This window comes from Vulpes vulpes, chromosome 9 (assembly GCF_048418805.1).
Source record: "Vulpes vulpes isolate BD-2025 chromosome 9, VulVul3, whole genome shotgun sequence".
Taxonomy (NCBI): Eukaryota; Metazoa; Chordata; class Mammalia; order Carnivora; family Canidae; genus Vulpes; species Vulpes vulpes.
Genome location: NC_132788.1, coordinates 30,109,410 through 30,123,345, shown reverse-complemented (window position 1 = coordinate 30,123,345; position 13,936 = coordinate 30,109,410).

Sequence of the window (13,936 nt, the reverse complement as noted above, 5' to 3'; positions counted from 1 at the left end):
TACAATATAGTGATTCAATACTTCCTTACAATACCCAGTGCTTTGGCATATTTACCAAGGTTCAATAATTCCTTCATTTTTACGGTAATACTTCTTAAAATTTTAATCAAGGTAATCTGACACTTTAAAATAATTTATATATATACTAAAATGCTAATTTTATCCAGGTACTTCTTTCTATATATTGAAATTTTACTAATGTTAATTTTTATTCATTCTGGAAGATAGGATTTGGGATGATAACTATCCATTATTCTATAGTCTATTTGATAGAGTACTTTGTAAATTGCACATATCATTTTAACAAAAATTTAAATCAATATTAAAATATAAAATAGAAATATGATTAATGATAGGCTTAATCAATTCAACTTTAAACTTGTTATCTAATCAAATCAAAATAATTTAGATTAATAATAGTCTTAACTCAAAAAATAATAGTCCATAACTCATAATTGCTTGCTGAAAATTTTTATTTTAACTTCATTATCTAAAGAATGAATATTTCTAAAAGTTATCCTATATTTAAAATAATATACCTGGCTTCAAGTTATGATTATTTAGAAAGTATATCTAACCTTCTTTAAAAAGAATTTGAGGCAACATCATATTAATTATAAACTAAAATTTCTTTTTTTTTATTTTTTTTTTAATTTTTATTTATTTATGATAGTCACACAGAGAGAGAGAGAGGCAGAGACATAGGCAGAGGGAGAAGCAGGCTCCATGCACCGGGAGCCTGATGTGGGATTCGATCCCGGGTCTCCAGGATCGCGCCCTGGGCCAAAGACAAGCGCCAAACCGCTGCGCCACCCAGGGATCCCTAAACTAAAATTTCTAATAAAGAAAAATACAGGATAGAGACCACCAAAAAGAAATAAGATATGCAGCTATCATATGGTATTTTGCATATATTAATAAAAAATTAACATTGATTGACTTTGGTATATTTAAATCTCATATTCTGAAATACTAATAAACCAAATAATCTAAAGATAAACATTTCCTGGGACCAAAGATAAAAAAATTTGTCGCATGTGTTTCGCATGAAGAATAATTAAAAAATCTGCTGGAAAATAAATTCATCTACTTTTTTGCATAAAATACAGGAATACTTTCATACAGTTGTTTCTCATGTATAATGTCTCTAAATGCTCAAGCCATAACAGTCAGAAGGTTGGTGTTTCTCACTTAAGTTATATATAGGTTTATATTCCATTCAATTTAGAAATAATATGAATAACTATATTACAGTTAAGTTGGGAACACAGCCTAGAACCTTTGATTGTATTTTTATGTTCCTTTCCTTTCCAAGAAGATTTAAGCCTAAATAACTTGCCAGACAAGGCAACTTCTTTTAGAATTTTATTATCATCTGAGAGAAAATAATTCCATGGGTAAAAGATTACGTAACGATTTTTTTCAAAACATAATCCCAAACCTCAAAGTATCATAAATACTAAAATAGTAAAAAATAAGGTAAATCCCTCAGATTTATAGCACCAAGAACTCCCTTATCCATTTTGTTGCATGGGTTACAAGTAATAAAGAACTCTTGGGAGTTGACTAGATTAAATTATAATTTAGAGTTTATACAGCATTTGAAAAAATATATTATTCTGAGTTCATATTTCAGTCAAGGTTATTTCTTAGCTTTCATAATATGAGAGACATAAAGCAGCCAATAAGTGATCCTCAAATCTTCCTTTCAAATGTTATTTGTCCTAAGTCACAATTGACTTAAGCACCCACAGTCATAAATATCTGTATCTTATAAGGTGTGACAGTTTGATTCTATATACTCTCTTTGCCTGATTAAATCTAGTAATATTTTATTAAAATTCCAACTATATAATAATGAATCCCATATATATATGTATATATATATGTGTGTATATATATATTCTGTCATACACACACACACACACACACACACACACATATATCCAACACAAAAACACCAATACATCCAAGGCCAATTGAAAACTTCCAGTTGGATGTCTAAAAGACATTACTAACTAATATAGATTCATAATAAGTAAGTTAAAATCAATCCCAGTTGGGCTAAAATGATGTGAAATATTTATAAATTAAATTGCTTTTATATCATATGTAAATTTTTTTGTTTGAATTTATCTTTTACTATATTTTTCTATCCTTTAGACAGTTAGGTATTTTTCCCCCAGATAATTAACCTAAGAGTAGTTCTCTTAATTTTTAGAAAAAAGCAAATTTCACATTACTATACTAAAAAAAAAAAATGAAGCTATTAAAAAATTGGGCATATGAAAAAAAAGAAGCAAACACTTGTTTATAATTAGAACAAATATATTTAGGAGAACAAATACATATATAATTTGTTTTTTTTTCTGTTTATGAATTTATTGCTATTCTGTCCTAGACTCTATTGTATTCTAAGACCCCAAACCAGAAGAGTATCAGACCCTAGGAAGTCATTAAGAACAACTCCAAGGTTCAGAGGAATCTTAAAAGACAAGAAAAAAGATATTTTCTTTGGGATGATCTTATGTTTAAAGAATATAAATATTTTGTTCTACATGAGTTTGAAAGGGTGGAAAATAAAGCTAGAATGGCGGGTAGGGGACCAATTCATAAATTAACTTAGACAAAATGGCTTAAGATATATGAAAGTTTTAAAAATTGGCTTTTATAGACAATTATGTTAATAGTTGCAGAGGGCTTAAACCATCCTTCTATATGTGAAGTACAAATATGATTAATAGAATTTTGGGGTGAACAAATCATTAAGCAAATTGATCATTAATTAACTGACACTAAGCAAATTTGTTTTAGGTTAACTGGCTTTCTTCCAACTTAATATGTTTAAAATAAACACAGATACTTTTTATAAGCTCAACTTCAAAAGAAGCATGAAAAAAACCTTTGTTAATGGTGAGCTTTCCTCTATACTGAAATAAAAAAGACGAGGTAATAGCAACCAAAATGTCAAATCAAGTAAGGTAATTTAGATTGTGCTTTTCACAAACTCATCTGAATGATGCATTTCTCTGTGAAATGAAATGTGCGACACAGGATACTTTGAGATAATTTTTGACAAGCAATGGTACCAAGCCTAAATAATTTTTTCAGCATAATAGTGTTTTCCGATCTAAATGTCACCATACTCCTAGAATCTAAACAAAATATGTGTGAAATATTTTACAATGTACAAAGTTCTTAAGAAATAGAATATATTACTACCTTGCCAGACACAACTCACCTATTCTAAAATATGTTGGCCCTATTTATGGGTATTAATATAATTTTGAAATAGTTGTGACATAATTATAGTTGTGTCTTATTTTCCTATTGCCCCTAAACACAAAATTTTAGTTTTAACAAACCAAAGCAAAGTATCCACATTGTAGAGCTGAGATCTCATTTAACTTGAATCCTGCATACAATAGGAGTAAGTAAATTGAGAGAGTGAGATAGTGAGTGAGTGAGTGTTTTGGGGGGATTACAATTATGTTGTAAATGTTCTCTACAGGATGCTTCCCCTGAGTTAATTAATTGAATATCTGTGTATGCATTAATATAATGCAGTGATGAAGAACATGAACAAAGGACTCCAAGAACCTGAAACTTTACATACCATGATTAGGCCATATTCTGCCACTATGTCCAAAAGATGTACTATTCCTTTGATCTGTCTACCTTTGATACTAATCTCTTAAGTGCAATGCTCAATTAGTGCCACTAGATTCATATATCTATAACAGTATCCAAAGTTATTTTAAACTGATGATTTTATAAAGTCAGCAGAAACGATTCATGGAAAATACCACAAATTACAATATGGAATAAGATTTATACACAGTTAACTTGATTAAAATGAGGTATTCAGTAAGTTATACAAATCTACTATATTTCCTTACTAAGTACCATTGTAGGTTACTCTGCCTTTTTTTTTTTTTTTAGATTTTATTTATTTATTTGATAGAGAAAGAGCACACAAGCAGGGAGAGCAGCAGGCAGAGGAGAGGGAAAAGCAGACTCCCCACTGAGCAGAGAGCCCAAGTGGGGCCCAATCCCAGGACCCCAGAATCAGGATCAGAGCCAAAAGCAGATGATTAATCGACTGAGCCACGCAGGTGCCCTGGTTACTCTGCTTTTATTGTTGTGTCAAGAGATCCTTATTTGAATGATCTGCTTGAGGCTGCAAAAACTATTCCCAAGGAGTAAACAATGGAAAAAAGACACTTGGCTTTTCCCTTTTGTTCATGTACTGTTCAAGAATCTATTTTTTTTTTTTGCATTATTGCTTTCTATTAATAATTATTGCTTTCATAATAATATAACATTAAAATATAAAATATTGTTTTATGCTTATAATATTAAATATAAAATATTGCTTTTGGTTCTTCATAATAATATAACATTAAAATATCAAATAACATAAATCTAAAGGAAAAAAAAGGGTCATGGAGGTTATAATAATGTTGGAAGTATATGGCAAATAAAACTGCAGAGAACAATGAAGCTAGTTAAAGCCATAAGGCAACACAAAGCTATTATATTTCATAAAGGATACAAAGAGAATGAAGCTTTATAAACAAATAGACTTAAAACAATTAAAAATAAAAGCTTGATTTTCACATTCAGCTCAATGTCTTTAAGCTGTCTCTGGGAAGTAGGAAATCAAGCCAAAACAAAGAGCCAAAACATACCTGCTGTTACAGGACATCATGAAAACTGGACAAATGGCCTTTTCTTCTCCTATCTCCTTTCCATGAAGCAAATACTTTTCTTATTTCAAGAATTTGCCACTAAGAATAAGAAATTTGTGGGCATTTTTGTTTGTTTTTGTTTTTGTTTTTTTTTTAAATATTTTTTTAAATATTTATTTATTTATGATAGTCACAGAGAGAGAGAGAGAGAGAGGCATAGACACAGGCAGAGGGAGAAGTAGGCTCCGCACACCGGGAGTCCCATGCGGGATTCGATCCCGGGTCTTCAGGATCCTGCCCTGGGCCAAAAGCAGGCGCCAAACCGCTGCGCCACCCAGGGATCCCTTGTTTTTGTTTTTTAACAGAATTTCTCTAGAATATTAACCATGTTGGAAAATTTTTATAGAAAACTATGAGAAGTAAAAGAAATGTAAAAAAAAAAAAAAGAAAAGAAAAGAGAAATCACTCGTTAGATCCTGAAGAAACCCCCCCTGTAAGTAGGATCAGCCCTAATCCAGAGGCAGCCCATCCAGGTGGCTTCCTGAAGTTTTAGCAACAAAAAGCATTCTGTTTGTGATAAGAAAACCATTTCCCCCCACACCCTGATTGGAATGTCCCTGAATAGGTTCATGTTGACCTTCTGAGAAATCAACCTGGATGCTATGCGACTCCCAGGGTTCTTTTGTCTTGAAGCGGTTTTTTTCTTTTACCTTTAAAAGATACCTGTAATTGCTAATCGGGGCTCTCTTCCTCCTTGGAGGCGGAGAGCCCGTTTGTGCAAACCTTCAATAAACCCTCTTGCTAATTGCATCTGCCTGTCTGGGGTCTGAGTCTCTGGGGCGTCCACCAGGACACGTTGGCACCCGTGAGCCAGGGTCCAACAATCCATATGATTAAAAATTAAATAATTAAAACATGGTAATTATTATGTTTTCAACTAATTGAACATTTCACTTGGATATGATATTATTTGTTACCTAGACTATGAAATCCATGAGATTTTATGCTTATTAATTTCTTAACTGGAGATGCCTACTATAGCATCTTACACACTCTGGAACTCAGCAAATAACTTGAATGAAAGAATGACTTAATATAAACAGAATCATGATTTTAAATAGTAACTAATATTAATACTTTTCGTCCAGTGATCTTCCTAGATCCCACCCATTCATCCACCAAGCGAGAACAAATTATTGAACATCTAGTATGTTTTAAGGTACTGTAATAATTAGAACATAAAGATAAGAGTAAAAATGATAGACAATCCCTGTTCTTTATGGAGCTTAATTTATCAGTGAAGACAAGAATTTAACTACATACAAAAAGTACATAATAAAATTGAGTTAATAGAATGTACTGTGAATAGAAACAACAGGAAAACTTAATTCCTGAAACCTAATGGGTTGAGTCAGAGTTAGCCATTTGCAATTGCAGAGAAAGTGTTTGTAGCAAAAGAAGAGCACATACAAAGGCTGGGTGTGAGAAGGGGGCTTGATGAACCTGAAAATCTTAAAAACTCTAATACTATATACACATATGGAATATAAGAATAAGGATGACAAAACAGGAGATAAAAGAAATAATGAGGACTGACTAGGAAAAGAATATGGTAAGCCTTGATGAGTGGTTTGACTTTTATTCTAAAGGTAACAGGAAGCCATTAAAGGTTTTAAGCAGATGAGTGACAAAACTATTCCAGAGTTGTATGTAGTAAGATCATTCTGACTGCAATGGGGAGATTGAATTGAATATGAAAAAAACAAATCCAAAGCTTAACCTCTGCTTAGTCTCCAACTGTGTCTTGTGTTAATATCACTGTGGATATTGTCAACAAGACATCACATTTACAGAAATCAATAAAAGCTCCAGTAAAATCTCTAGCAGCAACAAGAAAATTTAAACAGAATTTTAATAAAAATACTTATCCTAAACCTCGGTCAAAAAGAAAAAGAGAAGGGAGAGAGTGAAAGAGAGAGCAGAAGGAGAGAGAGGAGAGAAGAGAAACTTTACTAAATATTATCTACAAGAACCTTAGCTTTACCCATATAAAGTAAATTTTAAAGGGCTAAAGATAGAATAACAGATAAAATCACTTTTATATATTTTACAGGTATCACATTACTCATAATACTGTTAAACCATAAAACTATTACCAACACATGGATACACATTTACATAAAATGTTTGTAATTGTCACTTCAATTGTCATGTTAATAAATCCTTAGTCTTTTGGATGGGGAAAAATAATTGGCATGCATATCTTATTATAATATGGGGACTTTCCTATCCAAAAATGCACTAAACAATCCAAATTATTTCACAAAGACCACTGAACAACTGCCAAATGAAAACCATTCTTGGTCAAAATCAGTGGGGGTCTGAATCGGACTAATATACAAGTTAAATGTGCATAGTGATTCATCAGAGTCCCAAGTCTCTATACTGTTTACAAGTATTCAGGCAAGACAGGACTCATGATAATTCTTTCTAAATCACTATTAAAACTATATTATTATGGTTTAAGTCAACAGACTCTGCTTACCCCAAATGCATGTAAATTTTCTGGTAAATGAGTTACACAATTTCTGATAAATGAGTGGTACTGACATCTTATGATGTACATGTACTCTTTGAAGATGATGATTTTAATAAGCCACAGACACAAAATATATACAAATGTTGGTTTGATGATGACTTAATAAAGAATAATAAATGAAGCCCCAAATCCTATGATCAGTCTTTTTTTTAACTCATGTTGAAAAGTTCTAGAGCAAACCCATTGGAGATAGTAAATGAGAAATGATAAGATAAAGGCAATCAATGAAATATATGAATGTAGAATAAGCAGTTTTGTAGGTAAAATATAATGATCTCTATGACTGTCTCTTATAAATGACTATTTGACTTGGTAAAGGCAGTTGAAATATGCATTTTCTGTCATCTTAACTGTTTTCTTCTATTTGTCCTCCTCTTTGACTCTTCCTTTTCTTTGTCATTTGTCTTTTCCTCCTTATTCTGTTACTACTATTATTACAATTACAATTACCATTATAAAGACAGCAATCCCTCAACGAATTACCCAACATTTACTCTAAACCATGGACTGAACGAAGCTAGTGCCATTACATTATTTTATTTAATCCTGAAACTGTACTTTTGAGGTAAGAGCTATTATCATTGTAATTTTCCATTGAAGTAACGGTGTGAAATAAGTAAAATGGCTTTTTGAATGTTACAAAGCTAAAACATATATCAATCCTCTCTGATTCCAGATTCCATGATCTTAAATGTTCTGTTGTCTCACCTAGCATGAGAGTTTCACTAGGGCTCAAAATAAATGAATCAATAAATAGTGTCAATATTCTATTACAGCCTGTCAGTTTTCTTTTTCATTATTTGTTCATATAATATTTCTTTTTCTTTTCTTAAGGATAACCCATGCAGTTTACCACCTCAGAAATGAAGAAAATTGTTAAAACAATGATGTCGAGAAACAATCCTTACTCTAGGAAAATACCTTCTGACAAGCCGGAGGGACATTAGATGAGGAATAAATGTGAAATTCCTGTCTCACTCCCCCCTCCTTTTTTAAAAAGATTTTATTTATTTATTCATGAGAGACACACACTCACACAGAGGCAGAGACACAGGCAGAGAGAGAAGCAGGCACCATGCAGGGAGCCCAACGTGGGACTCAATCCTGGGACTCCAGGATCAGCCCTGGGCCGAAGGCAGGTGCTACACCACTGAGTCACCCAGAGATCCCCTGTCTCACTCCTTTTTAATGAAACTGACACTTACTATTTCCTTCTGTCACAGCCTAGGGTGTGGAAAGGGAAAGACAAGAGTATCTCTAGTAGAAAACACATGATAATTTGAAGGAGTCCCAAGAAAATCAGGGCTAGTGTGCCATTTCCCTGTCATTGCCTATGGTAAGGCATAATATTTAGTGATCCAACATGTTTCATGTGGTGCTATATCCAACATAGCAGGGACACTCCCATGATAGGGAGATAATCTGGGAGGGCAGATGCCCTATATACTGCATACTACAATATGGTGACAAAAACAAAACAAAACAAAAAAAACCCAGAGCAGATTCCCTCAGCTTTCCAGAAATGCTTAAGGATAGGTGAGAGGAAAAGGTCAAGAAGGCAGGTGAGACGCTGAAGCAGTTCAGGCACATTCCATAGCTCCAGAGTATGGCAGGTATCACATTTAACAGATCCAAAGGAAGTACAAAGAACCAGTGACACCTCACTGTACACCACACTTGGATGTTCAAGAGGCAGAACAGATAAGACACACTATGGCAGGCAACAACTTAGGGAGTACAGGGATGAGACCAGACTCAAAGAATACCACTATGGAGGATAAATATGCTTGCTTCTGAAGACAGACAACATCATGGGAAGAGAGAGAGGGCAAAAGACCCTTTGAGGGAAGGCAGAGCTGACAGGAAGTAGAAACTTTAAAAATAAATGAGTACTTATCCTAAAACAAGTAAATCCAAAACAGACACTTTAAAACAGGAAACAACTAAGTTACCTTGAAAAAGCAAGCTTGAGTTTGGTTTCACACCTGTCTCTTCCCATTGCTACTTCAGTCAGATTAAGTATTCTAGCAAAATCTAAAATCACTTGTACCAAAAAAGGAATAAGTAATTGTGTAACTCTAGATGGTACTGTATTCATCTAGACTAATCTACACTGAAAATACAACAACTACTCCTACTGGCTTAGTTTTCTAAACACAAGAGTAATTCACTTCAATTTTAATCAATAAAATAAAAAGAGTAGCTATTTTGACTGGTCTGCAAAAACTGACTAAGATCATTTTTTACTTCAACCATTTATTTTGGAGTATAATATTCTAAAAATGCATGTTTGCCTAGGATATAAAGTGAAATGTCAATCATCCCAGGAATAAGACTTCTAATCTCTCCAAACATTTTTTTTCCACCTCTTCACTAGAAGAGCCATTTAAATTATTGCAGGCTGTTACTTCAGTGGAAAAATTAATACGAGGTGACATTATAAAATCACTCAAGTTAGTCACTTCCATAGTTTCTATTTTAAAAAACCTTAAAGGAATCAGAGGCTTATAGATAATCCATGTGATGACTCTTCTCCAATTAGCACTTAGGCTCTATCAATTTATATATCCTACAATTCTACAGATAATGTCTCATGATTAGTATTACAGGTCTAACGGTCAAAGAGATTTCATATGTAGAACGGAGATAAAATTAATTTAGATACCTGGGACAATAATAATCAAGTAACATATAGTACTTCTGGGGAATAGTGAAAGAAGAGGACACTTCTGTGCTGCAGGACTTTCTAGTGTTTATTTATTTTTATTTTTATTTTTTTAAGACTTTATTTATTTATTCATAGAGACACAGCTAGAAAGAGAGGCAGAGACACAGGCAGAGGGAGAAGCAGGCTCCATGCAGGGAGCCGGATGTGGGACTCGATCCCGGGGTCCCCAGGATCACAGCCTGGGCTGCAGGCGGAGCTAAACCGCTGCGCCACTGGGGCCACTGGGGCTGCCCCTTTCTAGTGTTTAAAAATGGGTTTATATGTTTTTATGTTTTTAAAATAGTTTTTATTTATTCTGTCAGCCTTTTTAACTAATATTCGTTGCTGCATACTTTCCAGTATATTATTGTTTTCCTGCCCTTATAATACTAGAATTTAACTGGAAGAAGAAAACATTTACTTCTAATCTGCTTATCTTTTTAATGTATAGATATGTAGTATTTGAATGAAGTCTGTGTCTTCAATATAAAAATAATAGTTTAGATAATACATAGGTTAAAAATTATATCTGATATTAATAGACACTTCAACTAAAATCATATGATATTCTAGAGAATAAGAACACTTATGCTAGCAAAAATATCGATGGGTAGATTATTATAAGGCACTGGTTAAATATATATTAAAAATCAACTAATCAAAAATAAGTAAGATGAATCAGGAAAACACTTCTCTGATGTAACAAGAATTCATCTTAGCTGACATAGCAGCTCTGTGCACATTCTTGAAATTTCTCCCTCCCACATCATAAAGCCACAGTCATCAGTCAATTAAAAAATAAAGAAAGGATAAACCAAGAGCAAAGCAAACTCTGAAGCTGACTCTCCACTGCTCAGTTACCACATTTGTCAGGTTCAGATCATTGTCCATTTTCTCTTCATCTCTCTTAAGTACTGGGAACTACAACTCAATAAAAGCAATTATCAGGAAGAACTTGGCTTGGCATTATTCTGTTGCATCTGGGTTGTTAGAGGTCTTACAATTCACATCCCATAGTTGTGGGATGAGTGTGATAGATGGGATGCTACTAAGATACTATAAATATTTCTTCTTATATAAAAGAAGCAAATGATAGACAATATTGTTTATCTTTGATAATTGAAGAAATATAGATTTGATGCTGATTATAAGATTTCAAATTCTAGCAGTAGTGTGGAACACATGCACTAAAGGGTCATTACCTAAATCCTGGAGAAAACATACTCTGCAGTACATTATTGGTCTCAGCCTAAGTGATATCTCCTCTACCACCACCAATACCTGAAACACAAACTCTGAATGCAAATGTCCAAATTCTCACAAAGACCCTGTGACTATTGGCAGGATCAGAGAGCTTAACTTCAACTCCATATTAAAGCACAAACCTTGCCAGAAGCAAAAGTATCCTATAGGTCTCTATTAGCTCAAAGTTTGTAATAACACCTGCAGCCCCAAATGTAATTTCATTCTGGAAGAAAAGCATCCACAGTTCTGCTCCTCAGAATTTCCATAGATTAAGATCAACGAAAAATTATCTCAGGATCAAAAATTATTAAGTCACAAGGAAACAAGCTGCTGTAAGTGAAAGTTAGTATAAAAGCTAACATACTTAGGACACAAAGGATTTCACATATTAGAATTATCTGGTACATAACATGGAGTGACAAATCTGAACTATGAAAACGTGATTGTTATCACAAATATGAGTATCAGGGCATTGTTTTTCAAAGAGAAAACAAAAAAAATAAAATATAAAAATAAGTTTTTATTCTTAAAAATTTTGTAATGGAGTTTTTTCAAATCAATCATGAGAGTAAGTGGACTAGTTTTTTCAAATCAATCATGAGAGTAAGTGGACTAGAAGTTAGGTCTGAGGACAATCAGTATGGAAAAAACACAAAAAATTAGATCTTTGAGAGAGAGTTTAAAAATATGATAGCTAAGGGATCCCTGGGTGGCGCAGCGGTTTGGCGCCTGCCTTTGGCCCAGGGCGCGATCCTGGAGACCCGGGATCGAATCCCACGTCGGGCTCCCGGTGCATGGAGCCTGCTTCTCCCTCTGCCTGTGTCTCTGCCTCTCTCTCTATCTCTCTGTGACTATCATAAATAAATAAGAAAATTAAAAAAAATATGATAGCTAAAATAAAAAATTCTAACATACCTCTAACCTAACTTCCAGAAATATGGAACTTGGAACAATATATGAATACTATACATTTTATATGAACAACATATATGGGAGAGACAATTAATGGCAAAATAATGAAAATCTCAGAACTGATGAAAGAATGACTCCCTATTACAATAAATTGAATATAACTGTGGAGGCCGAGAAAATTAAGGCCATTCCACTTTAGGTTCAGTGTTAGCACAAGTACAGCCATCCCAGGCCCCTGTGAATAAGAGCTGAAATTTACATTACTTCAGTTACAGGAAGCAAACAGCTTACAGCTTAATGTCCTAGAAAGCCCCATATTAGAATGAGAACAGAGCCCAAGCCAAGGGAAGGAAGGCCCATATTAGAATAAGAACAGAGCTCAGTGCCCTTGAAAGCCCCATATCAGAAAGTAAACAGAACTCAAGAAATTCCTCCACCCCTTCTGGAGGTCCCCTAGACCAGCCCTTAAACTAAGCTGAAACCCACCTCAAGAGTCCAAGTCCCTGCTCCGCTGCCTCGGGTATACTTGGACCTAAGCTAGAGCGTGTAAATAAACCCTCCTGTGTTTGCATCGGTGTTGGCACTTGGTGGTTTCTTGGATTCGCAGTCTTGGGTACAACATAACTAATCAGGTTTCATAAAAAAAATCAATCCAAGCCTGTATATAATTAGAGTAAAATGCTAAACCACCAAGGACTGTATGAAGGTTTTAAAGCAGATTGCAAGGAAAGCCGGATAATTTACAAATGAATAGCTGGCAGGATCAGAAGCAGCAGTAGGAATTTAAGAGGATCAAGGAAAATAGGTATCCATTGAGAATTAAAATGTCCTGCAGATAGATATAGCCTGACATGAACTAGAGTGAGATACAAATAGATATGGGAAAAGAATAAAACAGAGATCCTACAAGGGTTCACCACCAACATCTAACCCAACTTTTGGAAGTCCATCAGACAAGATGAGAAATTATCTCAGAAGGAAGCCCTAAAATTGAAATATTTTAATGACAATTTCTAAATTGAGAAATGAAATAAAAACCATCCTTAAAACACTGGAAATTTTTAGGGTACTAAAGAGAAAAGGGGTTATCAGAGTTAAGAGTCCTAATATATTTGTATATATCAAGAAAGGGTTTAAAATATTGTTTTGCATTTACTAATTTAAGTGTGAAAATAATTTTAAGAGTAATCACAAAGCAAAAATAGTATTGCAAAACAACAAAGGGGAAAATACATAATGAGCAAAAAACTAACAAAAACCTAATAAACTAGGCAAACCAGAAAAGCAAAATATAAAACAATATGAGAGAAATAAGAATCAAAACATAAGATGGTAAAAATGGTACCAAATATATCTCAATAGGCAGGAATACACAAAAACAAAGTCTGAGTTTCTAAGACTGCATTTAAAATTATCTTGACAAATGCTATTTACATCTAAGATATGAAGGCCTACCAAAGATCAGGAATGACAAACGTTTTCTATAATGGATCAAATGCAAATATTTTTGTCATGATAGGACATGTGGTCCTAGTAGCAACTATTCAAGTTGGCTTTTGGAGCATGAAAGCAGAATGCAAATAAATGAGTATGATTGCACTCCAGTAAAATTTTACAAACCGGAGGTGGACCAAATTTGGCCTGCAGGACCTACCTGATGACCCTTAAACTCAGATATAGAGAAATGTTCAAAGGAAGGGAGAGAAGAAATATGCAGGGTCAATATTAACTGAAAGAAAACTTGAGTTAAGACAGAAGGGATCCCTTCATAATGACAAGCAT